At 39.1% G+C, this 4,505-nt stretch overlaps 1 long non-coding RNA gene across 1 annotated transcript; it reads right to left on the reverse strand.

Annotated features, from left to right (window-relative positions):
- Nucleotides 1–3,570: 3,570 nt before the first annotated feature.
- Nucleotides 3,571–4,397, reverse strand: LOC107835883 (uncharacterized). The gene is made up of 3 exons (XR_001661722.1): nt 4,302–4,397; nt 4,034–4,219; nt 3,571–3,741 (listed from the first exon to the last, which is right to left on the reverse strand). It is a non-coding gene; the product is annotated as an uncharacterized LOC107835883 (long non-coding RNA).
- Nucleotides 4,398–4,505: the final 108 nt, after the last annotated feature.

The following is a 4,505-nucleotide window of genomic DNA, read 5'->3' on the forward strand; positions in this document are numbered from 1 at the left end:
AGCACTTAAGGTCTTGCCTCAATGTGTCTTAAATTAATTTTGTTTTATTCATTTCCCCACTGTGCATCTGAGTGATATGAGAACATAAATAATAAAAAACTAACAAAACAAACAAGAAAAAAAACTGTGCTAACGTAATACCAAGGCTAATCGCATCTTTCTTGTTCCCTTAATGAGGCAATTGATTTTATCTGACACAAAATTGACTTTGCTTGTTCTTTCTTTATTTTGTTAAAGCAAATTCCACCTTGGCATTAGCTCAGAGGAGAGGCGCTGCCTGCAAATGAGGCTCGGCGGCCGTTTCGCATGCTGCACCCCCGTATTTAAGGGTATTCTTGCAGCGCTTTGTGCAACTGTAATTTAATAATACATACTGTGCTATGTCAATGTAATAATGCTTCAGGCACAAGAAAGCTGACCTCTTAAAAATACATTGGTTCTTGATATGACTAAGACATCTAGCAAACCAAATCATATTAGAAAAAAACAAAACAAAACAAAAAAAAAAACAGTTGGTGTTTCTTATCATGAGTGACATATTTTGTAGCAGATTTATAAAATAAACACAACACTGGGGATGCCCTCATGGTAAGAAGGATAAAAATATTTTTGATAAGGCCATACATTAATAATACCAACTCCAAAAAATGTAAATGCTTCACCTTCTCCTCCAGGCAATGTCATAACACACTATAATCCACATTGAGCGCCTCAAACATATTTCGAGGGCTGGAAGAACCGGGAGTTCTTTGGCGAACACACAATAAAAGGAACAGACGTTAATTGCACTGAAAGTTTATTCAGGTTCAACGGTTTCTGTATTTCAGCAATCCAACCATAAAAAAAGTAGAAACAATACCACAGCTGCATAATCCCCATTTTCTTTGCCAGAGAAGAGGAAACGGCTTATAAGATTCCAAAGCGAAATGTCTTTCTGTTACTTTATTAGCGACGCTGGGCTCCAAGCCCTTTAAAGAGCAGGATGATCTGTACAGCAATGAACCTTGGAAAAGGGACTGTATGACTTTCCATCAATTCATATTAAGTGAACACCAGACACTGAAGTCACACAAACCCGGAATCGAGAGTAAAGCTGGAGAAATGGGATTCCCCCGAGTACCGCAGGAGGAACTATTGGCTTTCATTGGGAAAATCTTTAAATCCTGCAGGATGAATACGCATCATGCCCTAATAGCTCAGTCGCCACATTGAAATTGTCACATGTACTGCATCCTGGGTGAGCCTCTACTTTTTCTCCTAAATCTAAAGTTAATGTGTAAAAAAACAAATATAATAAAAGTACAGGAAAACATCCTGTTCTTATCAGAAAAAAAAGGTTTCATGGATCTCAAACTGTGCTTCAAAGAATCTGTGTTTGATTTAAATGCATATAGTTCAGTTTTATTCAGGTTAAATCACTTCTGTTTTTAACTGGAAATGAACTGTAGAGTTTCCTCTTTAAAAAGAAAAAGGTAGTTTAATCAAAAGCTAAATATTAGACTCCGGATTCAGCGTCGTTTGTCAGCCACGATGCAGAAAACTGTTTCTTTTACTGTTTGTGCTGTGGGAAAAACATTTGAATGCTCAAGTCTTCATTGAATAAATATGCAAAAATAGAAATAGAAAAGTGAAAAAGGCCACATGTGACAAAAACCTCTATCCCACAGACACCTCATCTCATCTCGCCCTCGGTAGTGAGCTCGTTTGAAAAATCACAGGAAATCGTGTGAATCATCTCCTCCGTAGAAAACTAGAAATGTGAACATGCAGATTATTTCACAACGGATGCTGAACACATTTGATGGTTTCTATGTCTCACTTTGTGTAATCCCTTTTTTTTTCTTTTTAAATGAACATTGTTTGTGCTCAGAAATACTGAAACCTAAAGCTGGCTATCACCTTCACCTCCATCAACTTTCGAAATCACCGTTTTACTTAAGAATTTTATTATCTTAACTTCATCGCTGCGGCTCGCTTCCTCGTCGCAGGTCGATATTAAATCTCGTCAGATACTTACAGGCCCAGAATAAATCCTCCGCATCACCCCCCCCCTCCTCCTCTTTTTTTTGCAGCTTCTCTTCTTTATTGAACCAGACAAGACACAAGCGTATACATGCTTGTCGTCTTAAAGGCGACACCGGTTGATTCATTAAGACTCGAAGCTTGCAGGTTTCTCTCCGGCGAACGTGATTGACATGACTGCTGTTCTATTCTGCTGAACGCCCCCGATTCCTCTCCTCCCCTCTCACCTGTCACACAAATCTGTTCACCTTGCTGACATCTCACTAGCTCTCTCTCCGGATCAAAGGATTAAAGGTGAAAAAAGTATAAACACCCACTATCTACGTTTTAGATAGTTTATCCTTAGTTCACCAGCAGTCTGAGCCTGTTCCAGCAGAAATATACATATTAAAAAAGAATAATAATAGTAATAAACACCAACAAAACCAAGTGAAACAGTTCTCACCCGTTGATGTAAATTAGTGAGGTTCTTATGCATCCGGTCGGTCAAGACCTCGGACTCTCCTCGTTCAACTTGGAGGTTGACTGAAGACTAACTCAGGTTGGCCAATGCATCCGATCTCCCATCACCCTCGACCTCTCCAACTCGCCAGATCCTGTTCGTGACGCCAAACTGTTGCTGAGTGCATTTAGGATTTAATTAGGAAGTTTACTTTGTAAAAGTGCAAGGAATCGTCTCAATAGTTTGATTGTTGTGCTCCCGTGGCTACATTATGGTGTAATATTTGTTTTTGAGCTGGGTTTCACAAATGTATCAGAGCAAATAAAAACCAATAATCAGAGATTGATTTTAAACTTGGCCAGTTAAACTGTGCTCCCTTTCACAGACTTCAGTATTTAAACACCGCTTGTGATGATGATGTTCTTAGTAGTAGGGGGTCAGGGAGCCTAAATCATGTTTCTGTCTAAGGCCCCATATTACCGTGGGCCGGCCCTGCATAAAGAGCTAAAGCCGCTGGAATCTACCTGGAATCCCCCGGTGGCCCTTATGCCAGTCCTGTGATGCTTTTGCTTTGACACTTTAACTGCAATAGAGGAAAATTTTCTATAATGTCCATGTTAAATATGTGGCAACCAGAAGCTACCATTAATTAGTTTCACCTGTTTTTAAATGTTTTCTTAAAACTTCTTTCATTCCTGATTTTGATTTTTAAATAGTTTTTAATTATTGGACTTTTTATTTCCTTTGTAGTGTTATTAAAAATGTGATTTTATTTTTAAGATATTAGGATTTTATTATTTGTTAATTGTTGTACTCTCTTACTTCTGTTTCATTATTTTTGTGCACAGCTCTTTGGTCTTGTTGGGGTTTAAAGATCTCTAGAACTAAATCAGGAACAATAACTCCAGTATCAGTATATTTATTTGCGTTGTAAAACAGAAAAGTCTTCTAATCACTGTAGAGAAATACTGAAGAAACAAACTTACATAACACGCATCTCTGTTTGGTGCTGCAGTATGAAATACAAGCCCACTTGTCGGCTTGAAGTAGGAAACTTAAACAACCTTCATGTTGATACACTGAAGATGTGGTGAAATAGGAGGAAATTTGGTTACTGTAGAGAAACATGAGAATCATAAATATGTTCTTCACTTGACCTTTTCTGTAGAGACAGAAATAAAGACTTTAATCTCATAACTGCAATATTTCTCTCATATCGCTGATTATTGGGGCCGGTTGTTGTTGATCCCTCTCCTGCCAGCTGAACATCATCGCCTCTAAAACACAATAAGAATAAAATGTAAAAATACAAGATAATGTAGAAAATTAATTGTTTTGAAAGAACAGAAAATTAAATGCATGAAGGATTTCATCCACTGACACAGGTGTCTATCTCCAGTCCTCAGTGACTGCGTCCTTTACATGCGTCTCTCTGGTCCAACACACCTGAGCTAAACGGGTTCTGGTTCTGCTGGTGGCCTGATTACCTGACTCAGGTGTGCTGAAGCACGACTGGAGGAGTGGAGACAGAAAACCTGAAGTCATGTTTTTGATCAGAGAAACGATTACATTTTAAGAGGATTGTTGCAATTTGGTAGCTGAGCAACCGGGACATTTCTTACTGGTCTCCGAAGCTTCAGCAACATGATGTCATGCTTCAGGCCGCGGTGAGTATAAATCACAGTATTGTGCTGGATCACCTGGTGCTGCTGTTTAGCACTCCGTGGATGAACTTTAAATATTGCTATATTAGTCCTGCAGAAAAGGACAGATTATATTGAACACACAGAAAACCTGATCATCTGCAGATAAAACTGTCTTCATGTCTCTTTCCTACCATCCTGTTTCTGACTTCCAGCAGTGAGCTGCAGTCAGGATCCACTCAGGGTGGATCAGAGATCCTCCACTGCGGGTCTTTGCTTTACCCTTGGTGCCCACCAGCCGAACATGATAAAGACGCTGCTGGTCATCACAATCATGACCTCCAATGATTCTCTTCTGCAGAGAAACATCTGAATTCACTGAAACACCTGAAGAAGAA

The sequence above is a fragment of the Poecilia formosa genome, unplaced genomic scaffold, assembly GCF_000485575.1.
Source record: "Poecilia formosa unplaced genomic scaffold, Poecilia_formosa-5.1.2 Scaffold29, whole genome shotgun sequence".
NCBI classification, from domain to species: Eukaryota; Metazoa; Chordata; class Actinopteri; order Cyprinodontiformes; family Poeciliidae; genus Poecilia; species Poecilia formosa.